Source organism: Pogoniulus pusillus, chromosome 29, assembly GCF_015220805.1.
Source record: "Pogoniulus pusillus isolate bPogPus1 chromosome 29, bPogPus1.pri, whole genome shotgun sequence".
Lineage (NCBI taxonomy): Eukaryota > Metazoa > Chordata > Aves > Piciformes > Lybiidae > Pogoniulus > Pogoniulus pusillus.
The window spans coordinates 14,252,137-14,271,372 of NC_087292.1; the positions used below are offsets into that span (position 1 = coordinate 14,252,137).

Below are 19,236 nucleotides of genomic sequence, written 5' to 3' on the forward strand. Positions count from 1 at the left end.
TTGTTGCTTGCACCTTTCCTTTGAGAACTGCTTTTCCAGGACATTTCATTGCTCCTGGTGCTACCATCAACCTGTACTTCTCCAGAAAAGACCAGGATTCACAGGCTGTGGGATGCTGTGCAGGTGAGAAATGCCTTCCTGAGAGTGGGATGATGAGCAGGATTGATCCAGGACAGGAACAGAGGGTGGGAATCAATGGTTATGTGCAGCTGTAGCATCATCTCCAGTGGGAGAGAGCATGACTGATGTTTAGCTCTCTAAAGCTGAAATAGACCTGAATCCACTTTTGGTTTTTCTCTAACTTGTGCCTCTGTAGCCCTGTAAAGGCTTTGAGAGATGTGCTGTGATGGACAGAGCTCTGCCTTCCCACACACCCTATCTTGGAGGGTCTTTTGTGATGATGGTGCAGTGATGTCCCACAGGGTCTCCTGCAATGAAGGCAAAAGAGAAGGTCTGAGATTGCACTTAGAGGTGGAAGCAAAGCAAATGGCTCACATCTGAGTAAGACTTGAGGTGACTGCAAGTGGGGGCTCAGGCTTGGTCTTCTCTACTGGCAGCTTGCAGGTCAGTGGTCAATGCTCTTCTCATCACTCATCAGCCTTCTGTCTCTTAGGCAGAGGGAGGCTGGCAGGATTAATTGATCTGTGTTTGATTTTCTCTTTTTAAGAGAATAATAACAACAACAATAGTGAGAATAATAGTAGTAACAATAATAGTAACCTTTATTATTCTCCACCATAAGCACAGCAGCAAACATTCCCCTGCGCTTGCATTTCAGCTCTCCAATGTGGGCCACTTTGTTCTTAATTCTGATTATTTTAGGAAGTCCTTTAGCACCTCAAACAGTCTCTGTAGATGAGGATTTATAGGAAGGTCTTGAGAGCTGTCAGAGTAATGTTTTTCCAGCAGTGAGAACTTAACCTCCCTTTAGATCTTCATTTCTGCTTTGTCCTGGCTTTGCCGTGTGAAGCTGTAGCCACGGCAAGCGCTCAGTTACAGCTATCAGGATGAAGGGGATGTGTTGTCAGTTGGTTCATTTTTGATCCCACTTGAATGTGCCAATCAATTGCCTCGAATCAAAGAAAGTGAGAAGGAGCCTTTAATATTTGTGGTTTGAAAACTTCAAGCTTACCTTTTTCTTCTCTTTGACTCTGAGTAAATGGTTGTTGGGCTCTCAGAAAACGCAACATTCCTAAATATCTCGAAGGCTCTCTGCCAAGCTGCTGGTGAAAAGAGTGTCCCTTCTCCTGGACTTTTTCTCCCCCTTCAGCTACTTCTGCATTGAATAATTTTAAATCATAATGCAAGAAAAATAATAATCAGGGACTTAACGAGAGCAGCGAACATTGTGATTAATGGAAGCGTAATGCGAGCTACTGTACAGCCATTAGAAGCCAGTTAGCTAATTAGTGTAATCACAGAGGTGGAAATAATTAAAAGACCATAAAATAGAGGTAGCCCAATAACTGTTTTCTTCTGACCCAGAACTGGTGAGAAGAGGATGGCTGTTGGGTTAGGAACAGAGAAGAGCAGAGACAGGAGGGGCTGGGAGTTAATCACAGTCAATGAGGACTCGGGGCTGAATCAGACAAGTATAAACAGAGAAGAGTTTATAGCAACATGACCCAGACTGCTGCAGAGTCCTCTGGCAATGATGCTTCACACTGCAGCATCCCTCTGCTGTCTTTATCCACTGCCACAAGTTTTGTGGCAAACTTCAAGCCACTGGTACCTGTGGTGAGGCAGGATCTCTTTCTTCTGTTCCCTTTCCTCTTTTCCAGCTGTTAAACCATCACTCAGCTTGCACTCCTGAGCTCTCTAGCTTTGGTTTCAGGAAAGGGAGAAATTAAAGTCCTAAGGTGCTCAAGATTAAATCCTGTTCATAGAATCAGTCAGGGTTGGAAGGGACCACAAGGATCAGCCAGTTCCAACCTCCCTGCCATGGCCAGGGACGCTCTAGGATCATCTAATTCCAATCCCCCTGACATGGTCAGGGACACCCTACCCTAGATCAGCCTGGCCACAGCCTCAGCCAGCCTGGCCTTAAACACCTCCAGCCATGGGGCCTCAACCACCTCCCTGGGCAACCCAGTCCAGCCTCTCACCGCTCTCATGCTCAACAACTTCCTCCTCACTTTCAAGCTGAATCTCCCCACCTTCAGCTTTGTTCCATTCCTCCTAGTCCAGTCACTCCCTGGTAGCCTAAAAAGTCCCCAGCTTTTGTGTAGACCCTCTTCATAAGGGGGCTGGAAGGTCACAATAAGGCCACCTTGGAGCTTCCTCTTCTCCAGACTGAACAGCCCCAACTCCTTCAGTCTGCGCTCACAGCAGAGCTGCTGCAGCCCTCTGAGCATCCTCGTGGCCCTTCTCTGGATATGCTCCAGCATCTCCACATCCGTCTTGTCCCAGGGGCTCCAGAACTGGATGCATTGCTCTAGGTGGAGTCTCACCAGAGCAGAGTAGAGGGGGAGAATCACCTCCCTGGCCCTGCTGGCCTGTTAGAGGATTCCCTTTATTTATATAGCTATGTATGGTTTCATTATGAGTTTCAGAGGACTAGAACAGCTGGCTGGAAAATGACTTGCTAAGAGGGAAAAGACTCTCTGGGCTAAGGAATTCAGCACAGTGGCTAGTGAGGGTGGCAGAGTTCCTCCCAGGAGCCAGACGCCAAGCAGACCTGCCCACCTTGTTCAGTCCTCCCCTACAGCCTTTGCACCCATTTGGAGCAAACAGATACAAATTCTTTGTCCAATACCAGCACAGAGGTGGTGTGGTGGTGAATCCTAAACAAGGCTCCTCCAAGGCTTCTCCCGATGGGATTGTTCAGATTCATCTCTCATTAATGAGAGCTGCTGGATGGTGTGATGAGCTGGATCTCACCCCTCATGATTAGAAGTGACCTACCTCTTGCAGATAGACAAAATAGCTCTGTGAAACAGGCTATAAAAAAAGCCTAACAGGTAATTTTCCAGTTGGAATGGGTCACCACTATGGCCACCTTCGTTGGCCCTTATCATTTCTGCCACGGTTTGTGTGTGTTTCATTTGACCTGGGTGTAATGAGCAAAGAGGAATAAAGTGGCTGCACACACACAATCAGTGATCATCTGCTGAAGCTGATGAATATGCCAAGACTGTTAAGTGGGGCTGCATTAGCTATTCACATGCCAAGAGCCATCCTTATTTACTTCTTCCTAGGTGAGTCTATTTTCGAGCATCTTTTGTACTCCTCTTGCCTGAGGGGTGGGAGGTTGGACAGAGGGTGTCACCACTGCCAGGTAACCAGATGATTTTCAGGAAAAATAGATCATTACAGCAAGCTGAAAAGAAGAAACAATGTGATGCCATTTAATGAAGGAAGGAATCATTTTCCCTGGTGACATCTCTAGTGGGAGGCAGAACTTTATCTCCTCTTTGCAGCTCAAATGAAGCATCACAGCAGAAGCATTAACTGTGCTTTCACGTTTCCAGGCTGTCTTTTCATTAACCTTTTTTTCTTTATTGCTGTAGCAGTGAACACTCTTTCCAGGGAGGGTTTGCAGGGCCATTGCTGGAGATTCGAGTCCAGGATGTCCCACCTGGGTCCCCAGGCTATGGCACATGTGGTGCAATTACAGCCCAACAGATGAGCCTGGTGGTTTCTGATGCATGTAGATGAGGTTGCAGTGAAGGGAAATCTGATATATGTCTACCAGCCTTCTGGAGAGGGGCTCTTGGAGCAGCAGGTCATGGTCAGCATTGCTCCAGGGACCCTTTTGCTCTCTCCAAATCCATTCAAGTGAATCTCATCGCAGGACATCCTTGAGGATGCAGATGTGAAAGTGTTGAATTCCTGGCAACGACAGTGTCTCCATAAGATAAAGGTGCCTTTTTCATCTGCACAACTCCCCTTGCCTCACTGGGCATCACTTAAACTTTCTGATTAAAGCTTTTCTAGAAAGCCACAGATGCTGCTGTGCTGGGGCTGATTGGCTGCGGATGCTTCTCACCCTCCCAGCCACATCCATCTGTGGTGAAGGCTGCCCTCTCCCGTCACACCGAGTGCCTGAGGGATGCCTTGGCTGAGCTGCACCCCAGCAGTGCAAAGTGCCCAGCACCCTCAGCCAGCACCCACCCTAGTCCCAGCTTCAGCATGCACAGCTCAGTGATGTCCCAGCCCAGTGAGCACAGCCCAACATGACTGTAGTTGTCTGGTGCCTTCATCTTCTCCTGGTGACAGTGGTCCAACCTGCATCCCCCTTTTCAGCAGCTGCTTAAGAAATCACTCAGAGTGCTGCATTCCCTCTGCAGAAGGAATTTTGTTGGACCAATTCCTGCCCTTCCAATCCTCCCCAGCACTTCTGACCATGTGGGAGTAGCTACCATACTCATCTGAGTTCTCTGTTTCCAGCTGAGTCTATCCACATGTAGACTATGTGGATGACAGCCTGGAAAGGCCACACTTAGCAATGTGCTGCTCCAGGGAAGTGTTTCTGTATGAGCAACAACGTGAGTCAAGCACCAGTATCTCTGGGGTTTGTAAACAGCTTATCTCTAAGAGATGATGAGGATTTCCCCCACCCCCTTGTGCTTTTTGACCTTATTTGCTGAAAATGAAACAACCTCTGACCTTCTAGGAGACACCATGGTTCTGCCATCTGATGTGACAACAGAAAACTGCTGTAGAAGTGTGAGCATTCTGCATCTCAGGTCTTTGGAACTGAGTTCTTGGACACTGGAGTGAGAATTGCAGCATCCCAAATCTGGAATTCAAAGCCTTTCCACTCTCCAGCCTGGAGCATGTCATCCTTCTGGGGCTAGTCACTGGTTCTACACCAGTATCTCATGTTAAAATAGAGATTTCTTAGACCTGCATCACCTGGAGCATCTTAAAGTTTTATGGGAGAGGTCAAACCCTCCCCATCCACCTTTCCCTGCTTCAGCCTCCTCTCACCACCTCCTAGGCTTCTGCATGGCTGCAGTGTGGGGCTCTGCAGCCCATGCTGAGCAAGCACAGTCCCCAGCTCGCACTTTTGACAGCACACTTCCTGAGCAGGATGCTTGTGGCTACCTAATCTTGTCTGTACAATCAGCCTTTGAGGGTTGTCCCTTCCTCCTCTGCTATTTGAGGGGACCACAGAGGCCTCTTCAAGAAGGCAGTGGGGCTCACTTCGGGGGTGGCTGGCAGGGAGAGCTGCAAAGCCATGTCTGTATCAGGGCTGGAGCAGCAGAAAGGGTTCTTTGAAGGTAAGAGGCTATTTGTGGGAAGATCTGGTTCTTGTGTTGCTCTACAGCTTTCCACTTCCCACCCATCACGGGTAGTTTAGAAGCTGTTCTTTCATTTAAGAAGCCTCTTTTCAAAGCCAGACTGCTTTACCTGGGCTGTGTCCACCAGTGTGCAGCTCTTTTCCTTTATGACTCATCCCCCGAGCAGGGACACCCCCCAAAAAACCCCACAGATGCTTTTGCCTTTTGCTGTGTTTCCCTCTAGATCAGGCTGGTGACATTCCCAGTCCCTGTGCTGGGGAATTATATCCCCTCCAAAAGCCTCGGAAAGCTAAAATGCCTTTCTGCCGGGACCATCTTCCCTTGTTTTACCACTAGATGGGAGAGTGAGACTGGGCTAACTCAGCTGCTCCCTTCTCATCCCAATAGGAATTACCCAGAAGGGATGAAGAATGCCTACAGGGCATCCTGCAGATCCTTCCACCTCTGGAAAGGAGAGTAACCCCAAAAATGCTTTGTCCTTGTTATTGCTAGCCTCAAAAATACATGGCTGGGAGGGACTGATGCTTGACTGGTAGTTTGCCATGGTAGTGGTGTCCCAGTGGTAGCCCCTCCACTCTCATGCAATGGGGATTCACTTAGACAAGGACTAGATATATGCTTGGGGTGAAATACTTCATTTAGGGGCATATCCACCCATCCTAGAGCAGAGGGATGTGGAGAAAGTGCTCATCTCTCTCATCCACGCCCCCACTCCTGCTTCCAGGAATTTGGGTGACCCCAAAAATTGTTTGAGGGAAGTAAAGAAGAAACCAGAATTTTCTCCCCTTTTCCTTCTCTCTTTCCAGGAGGAGAATTCATGCCCTGGTCTGAGGCTGCTCACCCCAGGAGCTGCTGCAGACAAGGCAGGGGAGAGCACCTGGTTCATTAATGTCTTATTAAATTTACTTTCACTGCGGCACTTGGCACCTCCTGAGACACTTGCCAAGGTGTTACTGGGGCTGGGTAGGTTTGGGAAACATAGCTGCAGAAGCACTTTCTTGAGCTAATGAGATTTCCCAGCACAACTGCTTTTATTATTATTACAAGATTTGGGGCTTTTAAAAAAGAAATGTTCCTTCCTTCCTGGATTTCACAGCTTCTGGAAGAAATCTGAGAGCAACCAAACTGCCCAGCTGCCAGTGTGACTGTGGCAGAGCATGACAGCCCTCTAACTTGGAAATTCTCTTGTAGGGGGTTTTGCAGTTTACTCAACCTTCCTAATTTGCAAACTTTTAGAGAAGTGACTCAACTGATTTGTTTAGTGCCTGGCACAGTTGTGCAAGCAGGTGAAATAACTCTAGTAGCCTCCCTGACTTCAGTGCCCTGTTGAAGCTTTCTGGCCTTGCCTCCACAGACAAGGTGACATTACCCTGTTAGAGAGAAATAACAGTGTGCTAGTTGGAGCCTGGCTGGAACGTTTTGCTGAGAAGAATTAGATGCTAGGCTGTGAAAAGGAAACAATGGTGATGGCTACTGCACTCATAGGCTTGCTGAGATGGATAAGAACAAGAACACAAACATAGATAACAGAGTTGCTCTCTGTCTCTGGGGCTGCATGAACTTCTTGGTCTAGTTGACTGGATAGGGCTGGGGGATAGGTTGAATAGGATGATCTTGGAGGTCTCTTCCAACCTGGTTGATTCTATGATTCTATGATTCTCTCTCTAAGCTAACTTGCTGCCTGACTAATCCTTCTGCTTCTTAACCCCCCTGGCCAATCCTCCAAACTCACCTTGAACGTAAGGCAAAATCTGGGGTAAGGTAGAGGGGTGGGAAGGAGGTGAAAGGGTGGTTGGGAGCCCCTCCTGAGGAGTCTGATTTCTGGGAGGGCTGCTGTGTTTCTGTATCACTTTTTAACTTGTGTATTCCTGTATCTAGCTGTACAGATTGTAAATGTCTGCTTGAATATCATGCTAAGCTGTAACTATAAAGCTTCATTCAATTTCCAGGGGCTGAGTCTAGTCTGGGCAATTATTCACAAGTGTGTGTGGGGGAGACAGGGAACACCCAAACCATCACAAACAGCTTCTTTGGAAAAGGAAGTTTGTTTTGCAGGGGACTTGTGTTTTCCATAAGCCGTGGTCACCCCACCCTGTACATGCAATGAAGCTACTGAGTCACCAGCATGAAGAAATGCCCAGCTTGAGCACATTGCTGAGGAGGACCCAAAATCCCCACCAGAGAGAAGCAGAGACATCTTTCTTCAGCTGATAGATAGAGTTGAAGAAATGTTGCCTGGAAGCAATGAAGAAAATAGACATTCCAAACCTGGCAGGTCTAGGGCATGTTTGTTTGTTCTAGCTGCTAGGGAGAGCCTGGGGTGACAGCAGCAAACAGGAGAGCTGGGCTGTGAGCATCCCCTGCCCCAGAGGGCCAGGGCTGGGGTCTATCCCATTCTCTGTGAAATGAAGATCTGATCCTGGTGGTACTTTCCAACCATAGTGATTCATAGTGATTAGGGAGGTAGTTCTGCCTCTGTACTGCCTCTGGTGAGGCTCCAGCTTGAGCACTGTGTGCATTGGACTGGCTGATCCTGGTGGTCCTTTCCAACCACAGCAATTCATAGTGATTAGGGATGTAGTTCTGCCTCTGTACTGCCTCTGGTGGGGCCTCACCTTGAGCACTGTGTGCATTGGCCTGGATGATCCTGGTGCTCCTTTCCAACCACAGTGATTAGATGTTGTGCTGAGGGATTTGGTTTAGGCAAGGGCTTGTCAGTGTGAAACTAATGATTGGACTCGAGGAGCTTGAAGGTCTTTTCCAGCCTGAGAAATTCTGTGCAATTCTGTGATCCTGTGAAGGTGAGAGTAGCCTTAAGATGTCCCTAATGGGTGGTTATTCACATACCTGCTTCTGGCCACGGGTGCTTTTGGAAGAAGACACTGCCTTTGGCCAACTGCCTGCTGCTCCCTGTACTCCTCAGCTGGCAGATACTGGGTAAGCAAGTGGGGAAAACAGCTCTCAGATGCTCAGGAACACTGCAATAACTCAGAACTGCTTTGTTATGATCCCAGCCTTAATCTTCTTTTCCTCTTATCTTCTCCTCACCAACCTAGAGGAAAATTAAAACTGAGGAAAAGCATTAAGAGTAGCTACAAAGTACCCCGTGGCAAGGTGCACCTTGTGAATACACAGGGCGCAGGAGGAGGGATGAGGACACCACAGAGAACAACTGCAAGAGATGCTGCAGCATGTCCTGGGTAATGGCTTTCAGCACACTGAGAGCAAAGTCAGACCTACTTCAGCAAGAAGTTAGGCTGATTAACTTTCTCTTTAATTACAAGAAGGAAATGACACATGCAAGTGTGCTAAGATAAGGGACATGTGGTGATCACCAAGTTAAAGCTGTGCCCTGTGAATCTATCCAGTTTGGGAGACTGAATCTTGAGCTCCTGCTGCTGTTGCAGGGCCAGAGGGAGGAGAGGCAAAAGGATTTAAGAGTGGCCAAAGCTGTGGTCCATGGGACTTGTCTGAGGAAATCTCTGTTACCTGTGAAATTTGAGCACTGATGAAAGGTTGGGACAAAGTCTGGCACAGCATGTGGGCATGCAAGGCATTTACTGCACTAGCAGCAGCCTCGGCAGCAGCAGAGGGTGCAAAGTTCAAGCACAAAGGCAGAGACCAGGATGGAACAGGGGATTAGCACAACACAGCCTGGCTGGGAAATATTGTGTCCCTGCAGGTTGCAGCCTGATCTCTTTGGAGACATCATGGCATCCACATGGACCCTCATGATGGGAGTCCACGAATTTGGGAAGGGGACAGAGGGGTCAACCTCTTTCCTAAGGTCCTTTTTCGCTCCCAGTTAAGCACAGAGGGATGCCTGTGCTGGTGAAGTTCATGGGAATTGCTCCATGGGTCTGGGACCTCTTTGGATGTCCAAGAGACAGTTGCATGACAGGAAGCAGAGAGCACAAATAAAGTGAAAACTATTAGGAAAATCAGCCTCAGGACCTCAGAGCATCCCAAGCCACAGGGCTATGTGCCACAGGGGCTGGCTGATGCTTGCTCTGATCCTGATCCAGCTGAGGTGCAATCGAGCCTTGCAGATGCAGAATCCAATCTCTCCTGTAGCACTTGATCCTGCAAGAAGTGGTCCTGCAAGAGGAACTACAGGGATGAATTCTCAGAAGCAACCAGAACTGGTGGGACCTAGGCCTTATAGGAGACAGCAACAGAATCAGCCTCATGATTTCCTCCCCATGTTTATAGGGACAACATTTTTCCAGAGTTCAAAGTCTTTTCTCTGCAGGAAGCATGTGATGTGCTTTGCAGTCAGACATAGTTCTGCTGCTCTGAACAATTAGAGAAATCAATTTCTGGAGCAATATTTTCTATGTTTGTAATCTCTGAACTAATTACAGGGCTGAAAAGGGAAAAAAAAAAATCAATCACTATCTGGAAATCTTTCCAACAGGGCTCACCACATCACGCTGGAATATACTCCTCACCAAGCTGTGGTGCTCGTGGCCACCTCTCAGATCATAGGGCCAGATGCTGTTGCTGTCAATAAATGTCTGTAGCTCACCGTGCTGCAATGGCAACGTTTACCCAGATCTGCAGGGCAGATTGGGCAGAGCAAAGGGCACAGTGCGTGAGAAGGGGAGCCACAGCCGTGCCAGCCTTTTAAGCCAGCAACAAAAAGAGCTCAAAAGGCTGCAACCCTGGGAAGATTATGAAGTGAAGTCAGTAAAAGTTCATGCCTCGGTTAGAATGTTGGGGCTTTTTGTTTGGTTTTTTGTTTGGTTTTTGAGATCAGGCTTTAGTATGCAATAGAAGAATTCAAGGTGAGACCCCGTCTTGAATGCTGCGTTCAGTTTTGGGCTCCCCAGTTTAAGAGGGACAGGGATCTGCTGGAGAGGGTCCAGTAGAGGGCTATAAGGATGCTGAGGGGACTGGAGGGGATGGCTTATGAGGAGAGGCTGAGAGACTTGGGACTTTTTAGTCTGGAAAAGAGAAGGCTTAGAGGGGATTTGGTAAATGTTTATAAGTATCTGAGTGCTGGCCAGGTAAGAGGGAACAGGCTCTGCTCACTGCTCCCTGGGATAAGACAAGGAGCAATGGGTGTAAGTTGCAGCAAAAGAGGTTCTGCCTCAACACAAGGGGGAACTTCTTTACTCTAAGGGTCACAGAGCACTGGAACAGGCTCCCCAGAGAGGTTGTGGGGGCTCCTTCTCTGGAAACTTTCAAGGCCTGTCTGGATGTGTTCCTCTGTGATCTGTGTTAGATAAGTATTGTCCTGCTGTGGCAGGGGGGTTGGAGTCGATGTTCTCTTTGGGTCCTTCCAACCCCTAACAACCTGCAAAAAGGGAAAAAAAAGGTAGAACTTTGGTGACTGAGAACAACCTCTTTAGTCTCCTAGCAAGAGAGGAGTGGTGTTAAATGGATATTTCAATGGCTATTACACTTCAGAAACACACAGAAAGAGGAAGGGTGTTCCTCTGATTGTGATCTCCTCTTGCTGCACAAACATGCTGTGTTGACCATGGCAACTCGGCTGGAACCAAAGCCCAAACTCTTATGCTGATGCTCTGCACTGCTTCCTGCACTCCACAGGCGTTGCTGGGATCTTACTTGAGGTGCTGGTGCCTTGCTTGTGCCCTGCAAGACCTCAGCATGTCCTTCCTTGGTACAGAGCTCTGTGGTAAAGGGTTGGACTTGATGATCTGTGAGGTATCTTCCAACCCTGATGATACTGTGATAGAAGAGTTTGTGCTGCTACTACATGAAGAACTCCCATCAGACATTGTTGGAGAATTCTTGTTAGCAGAGAAAAATGATAAGCATGAGCAACCCGTGCTGGGAAGACCTTGAATCCATCCTGGGAGCTTAGATAGCAGGCACAGGGTGGCTTCCCCCCACATGCAGCTGCAGGGGGTGGAGTGCAGCTGCAGGTGGGCAGAGTTTAGCCAGCCCCAGAGGCTGACCCTTAGAATGTTATAGTATGCTGACCTATTGATGCCTTACAAGTAACTCTGGACCCTCTGACTGTAACCAATCTTGGTGGAGCATGCCTCTTGCTAGAATGCATATAAGTCACTGTATCACAGAAATAAAGTGGATTTGACCATCCAACCATATTGGTGAACAAAGAGTCATCTTCCCATAGCACTCCACTGGATAATGCCAAAAGCACAGCGAGTGGTCAAGAGGCAAAGACCACGGTACAGATGATTCCCCTGCTGCAAACTGATGGTTGAATTTTGAGCTGTCACAACACCACAACAGATTTGCTCTTTTTTTTATTTGCCTTTTCTCTGATTATTCTTTATAGCTTTTTCCCCCAGAGCAGAGGAGAAGTGGGACTGGGGTGCATCCCTGCCCTCAATCTCTCCCCAAGCTGGGAGATTTGCACAGCTGCACCCTCACTGGCAGGACTTCAAGGTGATGATCCTCATTCAAGAGTGCAGCAATTCACGAAGGTAAAGTTCAGAGCATGCATTTGTCCAGCACTCACCTCAGGAAATGGGCCACAATTTATAGCCCCCTTTAAGAGCTTAGCAGGTTAGTTCTACCCAAAGAACTCAGATTTTGGAGCGTGAAATGAACTGGATTGTTAATTATTGCTCTTATTAACTACTGTTTGCATTTCTGCAGGACTCTCACATCCAGCTCAGAAGTTCCTGTGCATGGTACAGCACACTGGACACAGAAAAAGAAGCCCCTGGAGCTGCTGCCATCCTGCTCAGTGCAGCAGAGCCAGCCCAGAGCATGACCAGGGGTGTTTGTGGTAACAACTCTGCCTCGCCCCTGCCCGTTGCATGCACTCCCATGGGGTGGCCTTGATAAGCTGGGCTGCTTTCTGCCAAAAAGCAACAGTTAGAAAAGAGCAATACAGAGCACAGAGGCAACATTTCCCTCTTACATCCTAAGGCTGAAGTGACTTTAAGGCTAACAGGGAGCTGCTGGTTGCCATGTACTGTTCAGACTCTATGGGAACACATCTACAGTTGCTTCAATGTGTCTTGTCCTTTGGATTTTTACATGATTCTTCCCAGTGTAATAGCTTACTTCAGTCAAATAAAACTTGGAGTGCAAGAAAAACTACCTTGAAAGAGCACAATGATGTGAAGGCTAGAAACAATCTACTGTGATAGCAGGCTGGGAGAGCTGGGGTTGTTCAGCCCAGATTAAAAAAGGCTCCAGGGAGACCTTCTGGTGGCTTTTCAATACTCAAAGGGGCTGATAAAAAAGGTGGGGACAGACTTTTTAACAGAGACTGTTGTGACAGGACAAGGGGTAATAACTTCAAACTCAAGGAGAGATTTAGACTAGAGACAAAGAAGACACTCTTTACAATGAGGGTGTTAAGACACTGGCCCAGACTGCCAAGAGAGGTGGGAGATGCCCCATCCCTGGAAACACTCCAGGTCAGGTTGTTTGGGGCTCTGAGCCACTTAAAGATGCCCTTCCTGGCTGCAAGAGAAGTGGACCAGGTGACCTTGAAAGGTTGCTCTCCAACCCAAACCATACTGTGAAAGCACTTCCATTTCTGCCCTAGTAATGAAAGGCTGCAGGGTCTCTCTATCACTTGTTGGGGAAGACCTAAGAAAAAAGAGCTCAGAGCCATCAGAGAAGCTGCAGCTCTCCCTTATCCCTTTCACAATGACCACATCACAGTTCATACATGCTCATCAGCATAGTCCTGTTACTGTTTCCCAATAACCCAGAGGAACAGCATGGCAGTGCTGTTGCAAGGAGGGTGGGAGCAGGATAAGCAGGGAGGGATCACTGCCTTTAGCAACGCTCCTCTGGCCACCAGCCATCATCACATCAGGGACATCCTGAACTACAAGTTTGCATGGAGGTTATTTGGCTTAACAGCCACCAGAGCATGTGTCACCCATGAATTAGTCTAATCCATCCTTCAACATGTTGCACTTTTGGCTCTACAATGCCCTCAGGCAGCAGTTGGTACTCTTTAATAGGGACCGGTGCAAGAGTTTGCTGTAAGCCTCCTACCTCATCCTTTCCTCTGCAGCATCTTTTGCTCTTATAATAATAAATGCAGCGTGCAGTGCTGGGCAGGATGGATTCTGATGCTCCAGTTTGCAAAGGCAGCAGGGTCTTACAGAGGTGGGATAACACAAAGCATGGTAAAAAAATCCTCTGTGTGTGTGTGTGTGTGTGTGTGTGTAAAAAATCCCACTGCAAGCCAGCACTAGCCACCACTCTTGAAAAATCCCATCTTTATTCATGATATGTTTCCTGTGAATGCATTTCTTGCTCAAATTAGAGTTATAATAAAACTCTGACAGAGAGGGGGAAAAAAAATCTTGTAGGAAGAAATCCATTTCTGTGCTTCCTGTCCAGAGATTTGTTGCTTGATCTGCAACAGGAGATGTGAACCATGGATGTATTTATAACAGTGATAATAGGAAATGGTCATCCAAGCACCAGAATTCTGTACTGGACTTTATGCCTGTAAATAAATTGTTCATTACTCTGTTAACCTAATCCTGTAAATACATGCACACTTAACTGTATTAAAAATGCAAACGTTCCCAGGACCAGGCTTGACATGAGGAATACATTAACAATCCCCCTTCTTCCCTAGTCAGCTCTGTGGATCTTGTTAAAATGAGGATAGTAACCCATTTGATAGGCATTAATAAGGTTTCTGGCTGCACAGCCCAGAGATCATCAGGATCATCTCAGGTCCCATGTGGTTTACAGGAGTGAACTTGAAGAAACATCTTTCAACAGCCGCTAGTGACGGAGCAATTCCAGCTCTGGAATGCCTCCAGCCAACTGACTTGCCTTCTGTGGTACTACATTTGCATTCATTAAAAACAGAGTTTTAATGATTTATGGAGATTTGTGGAAGGGGAAAAAAAAAAAAAAGGCAGCCTGGAGCTCCTGACACTCCCAAAGCTTCTGACAGAGGTACAACACAGCATAAATCCACCCCGGTGTGAAATGCTGGATGAAAATCAATGCAGGGGGAGCTGCAAGTGTTAACATGACTTGTAAAATCAGAGTTTAGTCAAGCTGAAGTGCTCAAGGCTTCCCAAACCTGAGGAGATAGTAAGCCATGTAGTAACAACATTCTAAGCATTATAATGTTAGTAATGATACAATTAATACGATTAGTAGTCTCCTTGTCGTTGTTTATTACCATCACTGTCCTGACAGTTCTCAGCTCTAATGACAGATGGGGCAGGGATGGCTCCATCCTTATCAGAAACCACCTTTGTTCTCACCACTAAGCCCCAGCCAAGCAAAAACTTCCCTCTTCCCCTTCAGTTTTAAAACCAAAGCCACCAGCAGTGTCAGCCATGAGCAGAGCTCTGTATCCAGTCTGGCTGAGTCTGACAGGCAAGGGAGCGAAAGGAGATTGTCCTGAGATGATAGACCAGCAGATGTGAGGAATATCGAGGCCAGATGCTGTCAGCAAAAGCTGATGCATGTTCCCAGCAGTGCAGGGGACAGGACTATGCCTCCTGGTTACCTATTCCCACCTCCCTCGGCACAGGTGTCTGTGGATCACAGCAGGATAAGAACTATGCTCTGGCAAGCACTTTTCTGCAACACAGAGGATCATAGAATCATGGAGTGGGTTGGGAGAAGCCTTTCAAGGTCATCTGGTGCAACCTCCTGCAGAGACAAGGGACATCTTCAACTTGAGCAGATTGCTCAGAGCCCTGTCCAACCTGACCTGGAATGATTCCAAGGATGGGGCATCTCCCACCTCTCTGGACAGCTTGGGTCAATGTCTTGCCACCCTCAGTGCAAACAGTGTCTTTCTCCTCTCCATTCTAGATCTCTCTCTTTTAGTTTAAATCCCTCATCCCTTGGCCTTTCACAACAGACCCTGAGAAAAATGTTGTCTCCATCTTTGTGACTGGCCTTTTAAGTACTGAAAAGCCACATAAAGGTGTCCCTGGAGCCTTCTCTTTTCCAGGCTGAACAAACCCAGGTCTCTCAGCTTGCCCACCCTGACCTGGAATGTTTCCAAAGATGGGCATCTCCCACCTCTCTGGGCAGCCTGGGCCAGTGTCTCAACACTGCCAGTGTGAAAAATATCTTCCGTAGATCTAGCCTAAATCTCCTTTTTCTACTTGTCCCATTCATACCTTCCCCTTCACTCCTATTGCATCTTTCCCCTTCACACGTTTGCAGAGCCAGGAGAGAAACAGAGCAAGGCACGACTTGAGCTTGTGCTCACACCCAGGGCCCTGCCACCCTGCTCATGTTCCCTTCTGTGTTCATCAAGACTCTGCCCAAATCTCTCCCATCCTTTCCACCTCTGCCTTCCCCAGCTTTCCTTTCATCACACACTGTTCTCGCCTTTCTATGACCTTGGCATATGAATTCCAGCTTCTCCTATCCCTTACAACAGCTACAAAAATCCCCAGGATAAGCCAAGTCCAGGGCTCCAGAGCAGCCTTGCAGCAAAGTGAAGATTTGCCTATGAAGGCTGAGTCCTGGAGGCCTTAAATAGAGTTTGAAACTCAACGTACCCCTGGGGCAGACTCCTTTGCACTCACAAGTGAATCAACAAAGATGCTGCTTTACCATGCCACTGCCCAGCATCTTTTAAAGGCTTTTGTAGGAGATTTCTTTCAGGTGACCTCTGTCCTTCCTTGTCACACCTCCCTTGGACATGTTATCACCTCATCCAAATCCATAGGATAAGCTCTATCCCTTTACATCTCCCTCACTCAAGAGGTAGCATCTTTTGAGATGCTATATGAAAAAATCACCCCCAAAAAGTGATAGAATTCCTCTGCAGCTCTGAGGACAACCACAGCAGAGGCAAGATAGACAAAAAACATATGTGGAAAAGTGGGTAGAGCTGAAGAGCAGGGATGCATCACCCTGAAGGTGGAGCCAGTGATGAATGCAGCTTGGCATTCAGCTGAACAGGAAACATGGAGGGGTTTCCCCAGCTCAGATGCTTTTGACACACCACCACCTCTGCACAGCTGTTGTCCTTTCCACCCTGTTTATTTAACATCTAAACAGTCTGAACCAGGGCCTTACTCATCAAGCACCAGCCAAAACAATGTCCTAATGTCAATGCACAGGGAACCAATCTCATCACTGGCAGTGTGTGTCCAGGGAGCAAAAGTTTCCTGGTTTTCTTAACCACAGCATGTTGCTAACAGCATTTGACTCTGCACTCAAAAGTTGACTTTGCACTCCCAGTTTAGCCCAGTGAGTGAAAGCAAAACTTGTGAGAAGCTCATTGGACTCCAATGGGCACAGCAAGGAGGAGACAAAAAAGGCACCACTTCCCAGCTCCATCCTGGAGTCCTTACTTCAGAGGACAATGCAGAGGCAGCAATGCAAGCAGCACATTGTCACAGCCTCCATACCTGCTGGTGGACTACAAATTCACCACAAACCAGCAATGCTCTCAAGGCCAAGAAAGGCAACAGTGTTCTGGGGTGCATTAGGATGAGTGTGGCCAGCAGGTTGAGGGAGGTTCTCCTTTGCCTCCATTCTTCCCTAGTGAGGCCACACTTGGAGTATTATGCTCAGTTCTGGGCTCTCCAGTTCAGGAGAGACAGGGAACTACTGGAGAGAGTCCAGTGGAAGCCACAAAGATATTTGGGGGGGCAGGAGCGTCTGTGTGAGGAGGAAAGGCTGAATGATCTGGGGCTCTTCAGCCTGGAAAAGAGCAGACTGAGAGAAGATCTTTTAAATGCATATAAATATTTAAAGGGTGAGGTGATGAGAATGAGGTTGAGCTCTTTCCAGTGGTGGGCAGTGAGAGGACAAGGGTCAATGGGTATGAAATTGAACACAGGAGGTTTCACTTGAACTTAAGGAGAAATTTCTTTACTTTGAGGGTGATGGAGCCCCAGACCAAGCTGCCAGAGAGTTTGGTGGAATCTCCTTCTCCTTGAAGACTTTCAAAAGCCACCCTGGACTTGTTCCTGCTTTAGTTGGATGTCAGATTAGATGATCTCCAGAGGTGTCTTCCAACCCCTACCATTCTGTGATTCTCTGATTCCATTACCCAGGTTATCCTGTGTGCTCTGGATAATGAAGAAGTGATTGCACTATAAAGAGCTGAACACACAGTGCCTGAATTATTTATCTCTGAACATGCAGAAACAGGCCAAACTCCCAAGTGATGTGAAGCAGATCTCAAAAGAAACACAAAGGGAGCTGCAGAAGCTGCACTGGTAGGCAAGGAAGGGCTGCAGGATTAGGACCTCATGCATGCAGGTGTAACATCTGCTGAGATTCTTCCTGCCCAAGTGATTTATGTCCTGGAGGGTGTGGAGGTCTCAAGCGTGGGTGCTGGTTTAAAGACTCATCTGCATCACCAAGCACACCAAACCCTCTGCTGCCTATAAACTGCCCTCTGTGGCAGCAAGTCCCCAAACAGCAGAGAAAAAGGCCCAAACAAATGCATGTATGCAAATCAAAGGGCTCTGGGGTGCTCCCACAGCTTTCCTGCACAGCACCCCCCAGCTCTGGAGGGAGTTGTTCTTCCCCTGCAGCCACGAACCTCACTGTGCCCAGCCTCAGAAGGCCTGGCACTGGATTGCACCAATAAAGATAACACCGTGATAGCTCTGTGCCACAGGAAAAACAATACCCATATGTCTGCTGTCCAACTTCTTTCCTCTTTTTCAGTGAGCTCAGCTGGTTGCAGTAGCTGGAAGTACAGATTAAATTCCTTCCACTCATCTCTGCCACCACAGCCAGGCACACGGTTCCTACACAGTTTCTCTCGTCAATTTGATGCATGGATGCATCCCAGAACTTCTTCTTGAGCATCCCAGGGGTATGAGGAGACTGGGATACCCGCGGGGTAGGGGACAACAGGATGTAGGGGCAGCCCAGGACCTTTGTGGTGGTTGCAAGGCACCAGATGTGCAGTGGGATAGGACATTTGGGCATGTTTCTCAAGATGCACCTGCCTCCACCCCTGCTCTTCACTTTATTTCTTCTCACTCCTTCATCCCTCTCTTCATCCTCCCTTTGCTTGCCCCTTTTCTTCTTTTCAAAACAGGATTCTCTCATTGCCCTTCTCCCCCTCTCCCCTCTACCATCCTCACCCTATCCCTTCCATCCCGCTCCCTACCCTCCTCTTAGTGCCCCCTCTCCCTTTTCTTCCCCCAACACAGAACCTTCCCCCTGTCCTTCCTCTCCCTCCTCTCCCTTTCCTCCTGCCCTGCTCTCACCCATCTCGACCTTCTCTTCATCCATCCTCTCCCCTCGTCCATCCATCTCTCCTCCTGCTCCCGTCTATCTTTCTGCCCCATCACCTCCTGCCTTTACTCCCACTTTCGCGTTGGCTCCGCTCGCCCCGCTATTGGCCGGTTCCCCACCGGGTTCCACCTCTGATTGGAGAACCGGCCCGTCGGTCATGGCCGAGCGCCCGCCCTGCCTGGTGGCGGGGGCCCAGGAGCGCGGGGGCGGTGGCGAGAGGGCAGCTGCGGCGGCCGGTGGCAGGTACCGGGGCCTGGCGGGGGGATGCGGGAGGGATGGAGGTGACGGCGAGGTGGGAACTGTCCGCATGACTCCCCCCAGTACCACGGCAGGACCTACCGGGCGGTGCCGCACGTGTCTGCGGGAGCGGTGCGGCGAGTCGCGGGAATGGGCGCGGAGGGGCGCGGGACTCGCAGCGTGGTGAAAAGCCCCGAGAGGGGGCTCGCAGCGGCACGGAGGACGGGGGACTCGGGGCTGGGGAAAGGGCTTCGGTGCCCGGAGGCAGCGCTCCAGCCCCAGGCGTGCGAGCTTTTGTGTGAGAGCGGTGGTTTGATGGAGGGAGCTCCCGGTCCGCGCTGGGCAAATCCCGTTGGATGGCAAGGGAGAGGGGGGGAAAGTCACCCAAAGAGCCGAACACATTGAGATTTTTCCGTTTGCGTGTCATCTCCGGGGATGCTTCAAACACGGTGTTAGCACCTTGCAACTGAAATTCGTCAGAACTGATTCACTGTGGTCTGATGGATTTCCTTTTGTCGAAACCTTGCTTTTCTGCTGGGAATGGGGAGGGAAAGAAGGCAGAGAAGATAAGCGAAGGCAC

At 48.6% G+C, this 19,236-nt stretch overlaps 1 protein-coding gene and 1 long non-coding RNA gene across 3 annotated transcripts in view; both read left to right on the plus strand.

The window, feature by feature from the left end:
• The window catches only part of LOC135188196 (uncharacterized), an 82,643-nt gene extending 70,353 nt beyond the window's left edge, over nucleotides 1-12,290 (plus strand). For both annotated transcript variants that reach the window (XR_010307604.1, XR_010307603.1), the window contains 2 exons: nucleotides 11,521-11,668; nucleotides 11,844-12,290. This is a non-coding gene — a long non-coding RNA (uncharacterized LOC135188196). The remainder of the gene's footprint in view (nucleotides 1-11,520; nucleotides 11,669-11,843) is intronic.
• A 6,302-nt stretch (nucleotides 12,291-18,592) lies between these two features.
• SLCO4A1 (solute carrier organic anion transporter family member 4A1) overlaps nucleotides 18,593-19,236 on the plus strand; it is a 32,913-nt gene continuing 32,269 nt past the window's right edge. Inside the window, exon 1 of the mRNA XM_064167575.1 lies at nucleotides 18,593-18,662. The gene's annotated coding sequence lies outside the window, so the exon portion shown is untranslated. The remainder of the gene's footprint in view (nucleotides 18,663-19,236) is intronic.